This window comes from Elaeis guineensis, chromosome 12 (genome assembly GCF_000442705.2).
Source record: "Elaeis guineensis isolate ETL-2024a chromosome 12, EG11, whole genome shotgun sequence".
Taxonomy (NCBI): domain Eukaryota; kingdom Viridiplantae; phylum Streptophyta; class Magnoliopsida; order Arecales; family Arecaceae; genus Elaeis; species Elaeis guineensis.
Window position 1 is genome coordinate 10,100,309 of NC_026004.2, and position 15,058 is coordinate 10,115,366.

Sequence of the window (15,058 nt, forward strand, 5' to 3'; positions counted from 1 at the left end):
ATCTCTGGATTGATAAGTCCTAAAAGGACTAGAAATCGACTCCAATCGGGAAAAGATGACTCCGATTGGTAAAAGATCAACTCCAGTTGGTAAATAATCAATGATTACCAACATGGTGAATATCCAACCACCATTCAAGCATGAAAAGAAAGGAAAAAGAGTCAACACTTCAGCTCTGGCCAATTCTGCTTCAGCCTTGGTAGACTCCAACTTGGCTCTCAATTGAAAAATTTTTCCTCATTCTAACTTCTTGATGATAAAAATGATCGCAGAATCCGACGACAAATCATGACAGAAGATACTCCCATCGTCTAAGGTAACGAGTCATCTTGAACTTGGGAGTAGGGAACAATTATTGGGATATTTGATTTTGCCCGACCCATACTCGGCATAACCGACGGATTATCAATTCTCTGACCAAGCCTAACGATTTCAACTAAAGGGTTAGCGAGCACATTGTCCGAGCCCTGATTGTCCAGCTCTTAATCCAACAACTACTCGACCTCTGGGATCGATTTCTAGCCAAACAATAGAGTACCGTATGATCTCGAGATGGCTGGTATTTGGTGCCGAGCCCTAGTCGACGAATGAGCAATGCCGATCTTTAGTCGATCGGCACCTTGGATCAATCCCTCATCGAGTGGTTCTCAACACCGACCTTGGAACATCCATAATATAATTCCAACTTATCATTAGTCAGATCGATTCACAGTCAGTCAACCAACCGAATGTCAGTGACTGTGATGGATCGTTAGACTCACATTGCATAATGAGTCTCAGCCAAATTACAATACGGTCACCTGACTCTCAGTCAGTGATAAGGATGTGGACATCCGACTATTAGCCGGACATGCCGATAAATATTCGAATGCTCTCAATCGACCCCTTAGCCAGATCAAGTCAACTGCGAAGGCTCGACTGACTCTTCGGCTAATGTCCAGTCAATATTAGAATCATCATTCAGGATCCTATAAGTATCGACATTCAGTCGGTATACTCAAATAATCAATATAACGTCGGCATATCAGAAACTGCCAGTGCAGAAGGTGCACAACAGCCATATACTATGATCATTAGTGGTCATTAACTATCCACACCATAATTGTATAATGTTGAAATAAGCGGAACCCATATGATTGACCGTTACAAATAGTTACCAACGGTAAACAATCAGCTGTGGTAAAGATAATTATAAGCTGAAACTCTGCTACTTTGATATTCTACTTTCTGTTCGATCATTTCTCACTAACTTAAGCATCGAAGGATTTTCATCGAATATAATTTTAATTAGTATAAATTTTATTTTGCAGATATTTTTCATTAATATTAGGTGCTTTAGAAAATTGACCACAGCATGCTTCAAAAAATACTAGTCAACTTATATGGTCCGCCGGACCTATCCAGCTAGGGTACTCTCCCAATACAACTATCTTCACAAAAAGTTGTATGCTACACATGATCTGCTATCTGCCGACAACTATCTTCACAAAAAGTTGTATGCTACACATGATCTGCTATCTGCCGTTGCTCCTGAGCACAGCTTATTCTTTTTTTTTTAGGTTTTCTGAACGGCTCAAACGCATCTTATCGGTCCGTTCATTCGGAAAAGCGGAAGGGCTCGTGGGCTGGTTTACGGAGGTAACAAGCGCACAAGCGCATAATATTTATATGCGAAGCAGCGAGCATTTGGGAGAACGCGAACGTGAAATGGGAATCGGCTCTCGTCGGTGCAGACGATGCGATAACAACCTTTTTCGCCTCTTTAGGCTTCGTCCGGATCGTTCGCTGGTTTTAGCCTAGGGTTTGGGTTTTTGTTCCCCCTTCCTCCCCCGCGAACCATGGGCAACCACCACTAGTGGAAGCGCGACAAAGCCCCGGCAATCCCTCCGGATGCTGCCAATGGCGGCGGTGAAATCGACCTCTCCCAACTGGAGGTGTTGGAGATGTCGCAGGATGGCGGGTGGAGCTGCTCGACCTCTGCGCCCTCAAGAAGCAGGTGCTCTCTTCGAGCGCCGCCTCCGCGACAAGGTGAAGGCCTGCATGAAGGACTCCGATGCGCCGGAGAAGTTGGCTGACTCCGAGGTCGAGTCCACGACGAGATCGAGCGCCTCAAGGTCCTCGCCGGTGGACCGGAGCTCTCTACCAGGACCTTGTCGACCTCAACATCGTCCCCTACATCGTGCCTTCTCGGCCACGAAACAAAAGACGTCTCTGTCGATGTCGTCGGCCTCCTTATGGACCTTACTGGCGAGAGGACGTCCTTGAGGACAACGACGAGCCCACCCGCTTCCTCGTCGACGCCCTCGCGGAGAATAATGCCTTCGAGCTCCTACTCCAGAAGCTCGACCACCTGCTGAGTCCGGCCCTGACGAGGTCGCCGCCATCCACAACACCTTCGCCACCATCGAAAATATGACTGAGGTCAAGCCTGCAGTCGCGGAGCTCGTCTGCGACCGGATCAAGCTTCTGTGGTGGCTCCTGGGGAGGATCAAGGTTGGGAGTTTGATGCCAACAAGCGGTATGCCTCGGCGATTCCTGCTGCAGGACAGCATGGCGAACCAGAAGAAGCTAGGGCAGATGAACGGGGTTGCTGCGGTGCTGCAGGCAGTGGCAATGTACAAGCCGAGGGACCTGAAGAGCTCCGACGAGGAGATGCTCGGTAACCTGGTTATGCCGATAGAGAACAAAGAGAGGTTGTTGAAGTCGGAGGGAGTGGATCTGATGATCATCATAATCAAGCATTAGAAGTCTGCATATGGGTCCGCGAGCGGTTTGTGGATGTGTTGGGGTTGAAGACGGCATTCGCCGCTTTCATGGGTAGGGCAAGTCCTCTCCTGCTATCTTCTTCTATTATGCTTTTCCGTTTCTAGATTTCTTAAGGATGATGATCAGCATTTTTTATTTATTGGCCCTTTCTAAAGTGAGCTTGGTTGTCCGTCCTTTTGCATCTGAGGTGCAATGCCATAGCCATAAATCCTCAGCAAGTGAGTTTCATCTGCCAAATTTGAAATGGTTTCAGTGGTATTGCCTCTAATTTAACCTGTTCCATCCGAAAATTTTAAACAGAATCAGAAGTTAGTAAAAAGTAGAAAACGTGCAGAAACTATACAGGGAAAAAGGTTAGTAAGTTAAATAGGCATCATCCAAATTCGACTTGGAAGTGTTTTGATGTGTTTTTGCAGAAATTCTTTCATGCTAAAATAATTTGAAACGTATCATCTTTTCAAATAAAAAGCTAAGGTGAAACTTGATTTATGATATAAAAATGTAATGAATCGATTTATCAAGCTTATCTCAAAAATTTGCTTTTGCTATATTTTTTTGGGAAATCTAATGAGACAGTTTTAATCTTTGTAAGATACAAATTTGAGTTTAGTCTTGCTAAATGCTCCTTTCTTTCCACAAGAAAGAAAAAATAGCAAGTTTTTGCCTAGATTGGCATACATATGATAATTTTTTCCCCTATAGTTAGTCTTGGCTGAAATTTTAAAGCATTCTTTAGATTTTAGATTGTTTGTGGCTGAAACCAAAGTGTTTCAATTTCTGTTTTGGTGTTTAGTTGAATCTCAAAACCACATTTTATTTTATTTTATTTTATTTGACTTTTGGTAGCTGAGTCATCATCGAGCTACTGCTTATGAAATGAGGGAAAACATAGTTGCAAGTAACCCTTTGGAGAAAAGTGGTGATGAGGTGAAATTAAACAAGCAACTGTTCCGAATAGGACGTCTTATAAACTTGTTGCTTTCAGATCCAAAGAATATCAGAAACTTTTAACTTAATTATCATAAGGTGGATTTTCAATTTTTTTGGTTAATTTTCGTCAAATGGAAAAGCCTCATAGATGGATAACTAGTAATGCATCGCGGGTTTATCTTTACGTGACCGTCCATACATCTGATCCCACTGTCTTTTCCTCTTAGAATTGATAATTAGCTGGGTATAGATGTTAAGGTGGTTCAAGAAAACCCATTGTAAAGTGCTTATGTTATACTGGTAACCCATGTGGTGTTTTTAAAAGGGACATGTTATCATACAAAATTTTCAGATCCAAGACCATGATGCCCTCAAAAATTCCACATTATTATGTTGTCTTTTGTAAAGATCCATAGCTGGTCCTGGCTATGTAAGCATCGTCACAGGTATATTTTTTTAAGTTAGCTATACGAAAATAGGTTGACCAATAACACTGGCTGGTTTTCTGTTGCTCCTTCAGGTGTTGAATTGTAAGAGTAATTATTCTTTTTTATTGTGATTCCAATCCTCCTTAAGGTCCTCTAAAGGGGTTATTTGATTTTCTTGTCTCACCATTTCAATTATATATCTTCACCTTGCAGCTTCATGATGGTCCCACGAGTGCATACATGTGATATTTAATCCCACTTCATTGTTGCATGTGAAAATTTGACAAACACATCATTGATATGTTGAATTACTTTAGTATCAGTTTGATGTTATCATGGCACAATGCTTCGGTGTTAAGGATTCAGGGCTTTGCTGTGAAATTTGTATATAAAACTAATTCAACAATAGGACTAATATTCCAATGCAAAAGAGAGGACATTATTGTATTAGTGTCTCTCTTGTTTATGAAACTTAATGTCTTTGAAAGTAAGGTTTTGTTAGAAATAATGAAGTTATCAAAATGTAGATTTAAAATGAGTCCATTTCAGAACAGCTCTATTTTAACTGTCATGGGAAAGCAATTGCATTAATGAGATAAAAGTGAAGATGGAGAAGAGAATAATGACTCTAAGACATGGTGTCTTGTATTGCAGCTGCAATGCTGAAAGGAACATATATTAACCACAGACCATAGGAGAGTATGATACGTGGAAAGGCTTCAGATTGTAAAAAAGCAACAAAATAAAGATCAGCTCGGCCGTGGATTTGAAAAGGTAGCCTCTAAGATTCATGTTGTTCATAATGAGAATAATTATTTAAATTCAGGAGGTTACCAAATACATTGGTAATCTTGGTGGTCATTATCTTGCTGAGAGGTAATGCATACAAATTAGCAATTTTCACAATGATTTTGATTTGCATCTAGAGTGGTGCAAATATATGCTGAAATGTATTAATTGAATTAATTTGTTCAGCATTGAATGGACAGATTGTTGCATTGTTTGCATGTCTGTGGTTTCATCTGGTTGGAAAAATGATATGACTTCTATCTTTTTCGTACAAATGCCATATGTATGTTAATATTTAAAATTTATGTTCTGTGTGAGTATGTTATTTCCTTTCGGCAGGATTATCTTGAGGGTTGTTTTCATATTGCCTTTTTCTGACTGTAACCGTTGTTCCGATGTTTGTGTTCAAATTAATCAGGGATGCATTCATAGTGCTTTTTAAATTTATCAAGCCTTTCTTCTTTCTGCATATTATATTTTGCGTTCGTTGTTTGCATACATTGTTCATTCATGCATCTTTGTAATTTTATATAATATTTAGATTCTTCTGGGCAAGCAAAATAAGAAAAAGGGCTACCAAGAGGAGTTGGAAGAGCATCTGATTTCACTGGTTGCACTATGATTTGGTAAGAAGGCAAGCGGAGCCTTGAACTTCAAAATTACTGCTCTCTTGTATCTTGCATGTCATGTGTTTGTTAATGTGTAAGTTAATTTGTTTATGACTGTGTAATCAACTATTGGAAGCGTGTGCTACACCATATGGTTGATAATGATCTAGGTGAAGTTGGACTGACTAATTTTATGCAAGTAGTTGGCCCTGATTAATTAGAATATATGATTGCAAAGTTGTTGCATTCAATGCAAAATAAAATAAAGTTTCTATATATTTGCTGGAAAATCTTGTTAAATTGCTTGCCAGTGTTATTATGGTAGCACATGAAGAAAAGGACTTGTTCCACTGGTAGAAAAGCAGATTTATAAGTAGCTGGTTTCACAAAGTGGAAAAGCAGATTTATAAGTGGAAAACATCAAAATCTGAGCTTAGATTGAAGTAGCTGGATTCATTATATGGTTATAAAAATGACTATGCATATGAATGGTTTATATATAAATACCCATCTTCCTATTGATTGTTTGCTAGAGCTAATGGATTTTTTGATGTAATCTCGATTACTCTGTTGTTCGCAATTATTTGATTTCTTTTCTGTTGGTTTGGCTGTGGCGGTGGCAGTGCTGGTGAGGCTATGAAGGGTTGTGGTAGCTCTACAAATAGAAATAAGATAGAAAGTTTGGTTAGATGTTTTTACTCTTAGATTTATAAGACAACAAAAAGATTCACCAACCATTTGTTAGGTTGTCCCTTTTGCTTTTCTGTTTTCAAAAATCAGAAAACAGGAAACAAAAACATTGACAAATGGGCCCTTAGCTCTGCGCTTTTTTCCTTAAATTAAGAATTTGGCTTTTGGGATACCTGGGAATTTTATCTTATATCTATATATGAAATCTTGATGCATTGGTGCGTTCTTTTTATCTTTCTTTTATCTTTGATTTTGTCTGCTCTTGTTTACCTATTTCTGGTACTAGCAAGCCTTATCCCATTGACATGGGTTGACTTTATCGATGAAAGAGATATTACTTATACATACACGCATACATACGTATATAGATATACTATACATGTAGGGGGTGGCTAAAGATCAGGCTGAATCAGATCTAGGTTTGACAACTTGTGGTTATAGACTTATAGTTATTCATTCGTGATCTATCTCAAATCTAGTGAAAGAATATAATGTTGCTCAATTTGGCCAGCACCCCCGATGAGAAAATACAGCACTGCTTAATTTGGCCAACAACCTCATGGGGTATGGTGCAGTTGGTGTTTTGAACATGTGGGAGGGAGGGGTTTCAGTCCCTTTGGGTGAGGTTGGTCACCAATTTGATGAGAGAATGGGGGAGGGAGAGTGGAGGATGTTGGGATTTTTTTTAGGGAGAGAAGGGTGGGAAGGAAGGGGAATGAGGCGTATCTACTGGTGGATGGTCAACTACCAAGGAGTGTGTCAGTATGGTGGCTGACATGGACAAAAGAAGCGTTAAGGCATATTGATGGTCGATCATCAATTGAAATGTTGGGGAGATGTCAGTGGAGCGTGGAGACAGGAAGAGAGGAGAATCAAGGCCAAGCAGTACTCAGCTTTTGGGAAAATTATCATAGGAACATTAGAGCAAGATGGTGGGTCCATGATACAAGGCTTTCTATCAGTTGTGAATCGGGATAAGTTGGACCTAGGGTTTCTTTCCATCAATCATGAGGTGGGGAGAGAATGAAAGAGTCGAGAGATCAGGAAAAGAGGTGTTGACTAATTTTATGATTTGAGAAATAGTAGATTTTGGTGAATGTGTTACAAATTGGTCAAGACACCAAATGGAACATTTCTTAGAGTGCCCAGACTTAGTTTCTCCACATTCATAGTCCTAGATCTCACTCAAATTTTAAAGTGGACAAAATATTTTATCTAGATCAATTTTTCTGACAAAGAAGCCACTACCATGCCCTTTTCTTTGGTTGGGGGGGGGGGATTTTTCTTACCGTTTGCATTAGGATAAAGTTTCTACTTAATTAATAAATAACTCATTTTAATTAAAGTGATAGGCTTATCATTGTAATTCAAATTCTTTTGTTTGGAAATGTCTGTTATTGATTTATCCTTAGTAACCTTGTTGTCTTTGTACATCTATAATTGATATTATTGGTAACCTGATATCACAAGAAACATTTTTATAGCAAAATTAACTTTTTTTTTTTGAAAAAGAACATCATATTTGCTGGAGGTTGTACTTTGATTTTGTTGACGTAATAGCTGGTAGATGCTAATTCATGTGATCCATCCTACATGTTCTTATGGACCCACTATTTTTCATGGTTATTTCATGAATGTATCATCTGGTTATCACATATAAACCAATATGGGGTATATTCATGGTTTGTTGTGTTCAATTACGTACTTGTTGAAATAGAATAAGTGTAGATAGAACATATGAAAGCCATATGCAATTTTATGATGAACCAAGTGTTTGATACGTATTTCACTGTAAATGATTTGCTGGTTTCTTTAAATTAGTCTACACAAATGTCTTGATCATCTATGGGGGCTCTTGGACTCTATATCCCTGCCCTTGTTGCCAAATACACTATCCTCTTAATTCGTTATTGTCTCTTAAAAAGAGAATTAAATGAGTTTAAACATGAATAACATGCTTTTGAGACATCATATAAACTTGTGAATCAGGAAGTTGCCTTGTTATGCATCATTAGGAAGTTTCTGCCTCTCACTTGGAATCTGTCAAGCCTGATTCCCCTTTTGAATCTAAGCATTTCTTTGAAGCTAACCAATCATCAAGGAAAGAAGCCTCATAGGAAGCTTCTAGGGTGTTAGTGGTTCTAACTTTTCCCCCATTCACAAGCTTCCTTTTATATTTTGTGTCAAATCTTCTGTTTTCTCTATTTATGTGTTCGATGATGAGATAATATCATTTAAAACTATACCCAGCGGAAAGAACTGAGTATCCAATGATAGTTGAATATTCAGAGATCTCAGATGTAATCATGTGTGGAAAGGCTCCTGAAGCAAAGGTTCTCATGATTATTGGGAAAAAGGAAAAATCCTCATGTTGGTGAGCCTTGTGCAAACTCTATCTTGACATAATTGAGAAGTGCATTTGGAACATGAGTTTGGGTGTGGACAGTGGAGTCCAACTCTTGCACATGTACACACATATATGTACATATATATTCTTGTAGTTTAGGAAAGTTTTTTTTTTTCATGTTTGAGGATTCTCCTCATTGTATATTGAATCTTCAGAAAGAACACGATTGCTTTGGATGTGATGCAAATACTGGTTTATAGGTGTTTGATGTAGGCTAAGTGCCAATTATAATACGCTCAAGTTTTGGTTGATCGTATTGTAGTCGATAAATCTAACCTTATAGGACTGGGATAAGGTACCTTGCTGAAGTTATTTGTCTCTTACACTTCTTTTTTTTTAATTATTTAATTATTTATTTTTTTATATAGGCAGCATTCTATCCTCTTGTTTGAGGGTAAGCCTTGGCACAATGTTAAGGTTGCTCAATTATGACCTGATTGTCACAGCTGCGAAATACATAAATAACCTCTTTGCTTGCAAGGGCAAAGCTGTGTACATCTGACCCTCTCCAGATCCTGTAGTGGTAGGATTCTCACGCACTAGGCCACCTTTTATTCTATCCCATTATTTTGGGGAGTTTCCACCTCAGTGCTGTCCATTTGCCAATTTCCACTGCCATGCTCTCAGGCTTTCTGGTGCTTATGCTAGTAGCTATTGTACATGACATCATCTAAATTGCAAATTTCAATCACTTTAGGCCACCTGTTGTTTTCTTATCTTGTTGAATGAATCAGATTAATTGTTCTGTTGAATCAACTTAGTATTGAGTTATTTAAATGCTTGGGTTAACTTCCTGCTATTTTCTAGGACCAATGTTCTGTATTCCTGCACCTCTATCCACTCATAACTTCAGCTACCTCTTCTGTGATGGCAGTTCATTTGTATAGCATGGCAGGGAATGAAGTGTGAGTTAATAAAAAAGTAATAGTTTGTACACTTGTCTTTAAGGTTCTCGAAGCCGGAATTAGGATCCGTGCTGGTCGGCCGACGGTACGAGTCGGTATGGATCCATACTGGATCGATGCGAACCGACACGACAAAGAAAGGCCCAGAGGGAGAAAAGAAAAAGGAAGAGAGAGGGGGGAGAAGGAGAGGAAGAGAGGGAGTGAGAGGAAAGGGGGCCTCCGGCAGCCACCGAAGGCTATCGGAGCTCTTTTCGAGCTCGGTACAAGTGGAGGGAAGAAGAGAGAGGGAGAGACTCACCCCGATCATCGGAGGCCGTTGGAGGTCTTCGGATGGATGCCGATGTTGACGTAATTTCTCTGATGGTTGGCGAGTGAGCGTTGAGTGTGGCTGACGCCGGTGCACTGAGGACGGCCTCCGCTCTCCTCCCATGTGGAACAGGGATTTGCTCCTGTTTCATATTTTTTTTCTTTTAAACGGATGAAATCGACAAATGATATGCCGACTCCATCTTTTTTTCATCAAAAATTCATGAAGTGAGCAACTGGATTGCCGACTTCACATGTTAAAATTAAAAAAAATACGAAATATGGGTGAACCCTTGTTTCGAAAACGAAGAAGGGGGCGGAGTCGTGGAGGCCATCATCTGGCTTGGCCGCCCTTAGGCCCGTTGGTGTGGGCTCACTGGCCATTGGGGATCTCGTGATGGAAGTGCCGTCCGTTCAGAGGCCTCTGACGGCCTTCGGAGGTCTGATAAGGACCTCCGCTCTCTCCTTCCCTCCCTCCACGCGCACCAATCTTGACAAGAAGTCGGACGGTCGGAGGCCCTTTCTTCATCTCTCTTTTTCTCTTCTCCTCCTCTCTCTCTCTTCCTCTCTTTCTTCTCCGTCCCTCCGAGAACTCATTTGGACATCGGAACTGTCCTGATTTCTCGCTAGTTCGGCTTGGTATGGGGTGTAGCGGACGTTCGGCACGGTTTTGAAAATCCTGCTTGTCTTGTTTCTTTGCTAGTTAACCAAGAGGAATTGAATCAATTAATGAGTAGCTTGATCTGCTTTTAAATTCTTTGACTTATTAGCTGTAAGAGATTTATTGATTAGCATTTAGAAATTTGATTAAATTTGGTCATCACCCTATTTTTTTAATTTCATCATTTTTATTTATCCACTTTATCTTATGTCCTGGTATTTGGTAATTTTCCATTGGGTGCCATTGTGAGAGGTTCAAGAAGGGTGAGACTGTTAAACATGTTTGTAGAAAATGAATGTGAAATATAGACCAACCGCTGGAACTCTATATGCAGTAAATTCTGATATCTTGCTGGCTTGTCTGTAGAATCTTTATTGCTTGAGTTTGATTTTTTGCTGCTGATATTGTAACTTATTGCTTCTGACATATGATCAACTGCTGTAATTTATGGTATTCTGATAGGAGTTAAAGTTGAGGCTTAACAAACTTAATAGACTTGAATTGGATGACTTGGAGGTCACTATCTCATCTCAATATATAGTTTGCTTCAGCTTATTGTTTAAGGTTAAGCCTGACATCTGCTCATCTTAGTTTCGTAGGTGGATGAAGAGGAGCATTGCAATCAAAACTGGAAGGTGGGCTCTTCACTCTTCAGGCAAGCAAGCACTATGTTATGATAGTGTAATGTTGTTATTTTTCTTCAGGATTTCATTCACTTATACATTTCACTTTTTTTCATTTTATTATTGAGTGAGCCTTTTTTTTTCTTTTTCGGGATTTCCAGTTGATTGCACTTATTCTGGGCCATCACTGGTTTTCTAAGTAGAGCTCGAGCAACTTCTGTTTAATTAATCGATTTAGAATAAACGGTCTCGAGTTTTGATTTTAGGTGGTTGTTATGGTGTTCTAAGTAGAGCTCAAGCAACTTCTGTTTAATCTGAATCAATGGCCTTGAGTTTTGATTTTAGATGGCTGTTATGTAAGCACCCACGGATGTGCCTAGAATAGAACTACTACTTAGATAACAGAAGTTGACAACAGAAGTTGACGAGTAGTGCGTGTCGTAGAACACCAAAGATTAAATTAATTCTGGTTCACTTTCTATTTCGTAGAACAGGGTTAGACCAGGTCGAATCCACAGGGATCTTGGGCTTTGTTGTGTTCAAAGACAAAAAGAGGAAATAACAAGGATGTAGAGATGTAGTAAAACTTGCTTGAAATAAGAGAACTAAATTAATAACAGAAAAGTTGTAGAAGTAAAGATTAAGAGAAAGTGCTGTGGGGTTTTGAATCCGCTTTGAAGAAAGCAATTAGGACCGCGAAATAGCTACAAGCCTTTAGTGGTGTTCAAGAAAGATAAATCTATAATCTATTTCACAACATCCCCTATCTTGCTAGGCACGACCCATATCTTTAGATCACGGTTCATTCTCACATAATCATAGGATATTCAGAAATATAGATTATAAAATAGTTAAAACTATTATTTAAGTGCATGATAAGAATTATAGAAACTACTCATGCCCGCTAAATACTTCAACAATAACAAAAGAAAAACAGCCTTGGATTGCTTAAATAGTTGATTGTATACAAAAGAAAAGATATTCAACAATTTTTAATAAAGAAAATACAATTCATATAAAGAAAAGTTTCATCTACTCCAAAGATAAGGAAATCAGCCACTCATTGAAGGGATCTTGCGCGCAATCGCTCCTTTCATCCTCGTTGAAATGTTGAAGTAGAAGCTATGAACAGGTGGAAGAAGGGTTGGGAATCGGAGAAAGAGATGGAAGCATGGAGAGGAGATGGATTTGGATGATTTAATGATTTCTAGGTTAAGGTGTTAGGACTTATTTATAGGTGCTAGGAGACATGGCGTTTATTTGAGTAGGCAATGTGGGACTAAGGATCAAGGATGGAACAAGGATTGGTGGCTAGGGTTTTGTAAAGTGTGTATATGAGGCTCCTAAATAATGGAGGGTGGAGATTTAATCTAGAGATCAAGGGGTGTTAAGATGTGAAAGGAAGATGGAAGCATATGAAGTTGTGGCATCCCAAAACACTAGCCGTCTCACAAAACTCCACGCTTCTCTCTTTTAAAAACCCTAAAGCCTTTCTGTTTGCATCTCAGGTCGCGTCCCAGGCCCATTGTCTTTGCGTCTGCATGCATTGTGACTGCACCCATTTGAAGACCGCTCGCTCGCACGCATGAAGCCCACGCACCTGCTCGCGCACCCCCAAGCCCGCGTGAACCACGCCCCAGGAGCCCTGTGCACCGTGCGTGTGAGCCGCATTTCGCCCCCATGAACCGTGCCCCTGCCCCTGCCCCAGGTGCATTTGAACTGTGCATGTGGATCGTGCATGAAGACCGCACTCCCACATCCCTGAACCGCGCACTCACCCGTCGTGTGCTGCGCCTGTTTCTTGTGCACTGCATGGATGGACCTTGCTATTTCTATTCCCGTGAGCCGCATATGGACCGTGCGGTGTATCTTTGTGAGCCATGACATGGACCGCGCTCCCTCCATGTGCCGCGCGTGTGGACCGAACACTGTTTTGGGCCGTGGCTTGCTCTTGTAGGCCGTGTTGTTGCCTTGATTGCGCTGAAAATTTATCGATAGCGGCAGGCTAACTTGGGCTTAGTGACAGGTACCATTTATTTGTTGGGAACTTTGCTGGTTGGTTTGTGAATAATTTTCATGATCAACAATTCTTGAAAAAAAGCATAAGAAGTATCAAATACTAAATAATAAAAATTTAAATAACAAAGGTTTTAATACTTTTTATGTTATATTAATGCACTGATCAACAAGGATGGATGTGAAGGATATACTTCAGGTATGCATCCTTAAGAAAGCTTTTTTTTTTTTGCTCTTTTTCTTTTCAGTCATGTTGCAGTATCAGAACTAAATTGGTTCTTGTATCTCAATCCATTAGGACTACAACTAACAATGTTGATTTGTTTTCTGAAGTGAGGACTCATGGTGCCTGATTGAACTTCAACTTTATTTTGTATTATTTGAGTGAAATGTATAGAACCATTGGTTGCTATTTGAGAACTTTATGGAGTAAGTTGCAACGGACTGTAGTGTTAAATGTGTTTCTTTTGTTATTATTGAGCAAGGATATAAATATTAGTACAAACTCCCATTCCAGTTTGGTGTTGGTTTGGTATGATATTCGGATGGGTCCAGATGGATCTGATGGACCAACACGGTCATTAACAATCAGAATGAAAAGAAAAAAAATCAAAAAAATTGCATTCGGTATATGCCAAGCCATCTCAAATGTCAGCATCCAACCATCCTGGTCCATCCTAACCAGTACCCAATAGGATATTCTAGTTCGAGAGGAGAGGGGATTGGTGTCCCAAATGTGTCCCAGGTATTATTCTTAGCAAAACGATGTGGTATTTGCAAGAGATGTCAATACTGTAGAGATGTGAATCATTGGTGAAGGATGTAGTAGTGAAATGTCTTTACTTTGATTCTTTTTCAATAGATGGTTGATGACTCAAGGAGGGGAATCACTAGCCCCACCATTCTCATAGACTGGAGCTTGAGAATCTATTCGTCTCAGAGGATGTATAAACTTTTATTCCCTTCCACCCCTTATTCTTATGTGTGCTGGCCTGCATGAGTATTGGATGGTAGTTTACTGGTTAGATAAGAGTGGGAGTAACTAATATGTAATCCCACACTTGGGGTGGAGATAGGCTCCCATATTTGCATATGGGATGTGAATAGCATGTGGCACAAGTGGTGCATGTGATCAAAATGTGAGGAGTATTTTTATGGATGATTGTGATCCTGTCACTCAAGATTCCATTCTGATGTCTCTATTTTGCACGAGCTGTTCTTGTATAGCCATTAAATTAGGTTGAAGCAGGAAGACAAAAATTTAAGTGTTTTCGCTAAATAAATTTGAAATGGTATTGAAGTACGAGCTGCTTCCTGTAAACCGAATTTCATGGAGGCAAAAGCTACAGCTTGACTTTATGACTATAGTATCACTATAGTATCACTTTTATATGGAACAATGTGCTTGATGAGACCTAGGGGCTGCTTCAAAATGTCAATCTTTTGTATCAAAAAAGAATATATTATCTTTCCTCTTTTCTAGAAGAACTTGTCAAATTTCTAATCTATCAGCTTGTCATAAATAACTGTGCTTTGCATTTATATGGTTGTCAGCAGCAACTACCTCGTATTGCAGGAGTGTCATGATAATATTGGAGATCTGGATAGACAAGGAGCGAGCACAAGCAAAGATCCAAAAATTAATTGCTGTATTTTGATATCTGTTCCAGAAAGCATCAGTCATGGGGATTTCTGTAGTCAAAGGAGTGCTGAAGGCATGCAGATAGACAAAGTTCTATCATGGGATGCATGTGGATGTTAACATGATATATGGCTTCTGAGTTTAACATGTTAAGGCATAATAGCAAATTTTAAGCAGTTCACTTTTTCTTTTGTTGTAACTTAATGGCATGTTATTTTTGAGAAGCCAGTGCATTGTCTTAGAATTCCTGCATATCAAAGATTCAAAATGAAGCTGCTTGCCAATCA

At 39.6% G+C, this 15,058-nt stretch overlaps 1 pseudogene; it reads left to right on the top strand.

Annotated features, from left to right (window-relative positions):
• The first annotated feature begins 1,714 nt into the window (after positions 1–1,714).
• Positions 1,715–15,058, top strand: LOC105055281 (uncharacterized; annotated as a pseudogene).